Below are 242 nucleotides of genomic sequence, written 5' to 3' on the forward strand. Positions count from 1 at the left end.
ATATATATATATATATATTTATATATTTATATTTGTATATGTACATATATTGTTGATCTTGTACTATTATTGTTATTACCATCATAATTGTTTTTTTTGTTAATATTATTATTATTATTTATCACCTACCCGTGCATGACCGTACCTCTTTATTTCTCTTTCTCTTTCTCTTTCTCTCTATTTGTGTGTGTTTGTTTGTCTTCCCTGTCTTTCTTTCTTTTTTTCTTTCCTTTTTTTTTTTT

The sequence above is a fragment of the Trypanosoma equiperdum genome (genome assembly GCF_001457755.1).
Source record: "Trypanosoma equiperdum strain OVI genome assembly, contig: ctg_497, whole genome shotgun sequence".
In the NCBI taxonomy this organism is placed as follows: Eukaryota; Euglenozoa; class Kinetoplastea; order Trypanosomatida; family Trypanosomatidae; genus Trypanosoma; species Trypanosoma equiperdum.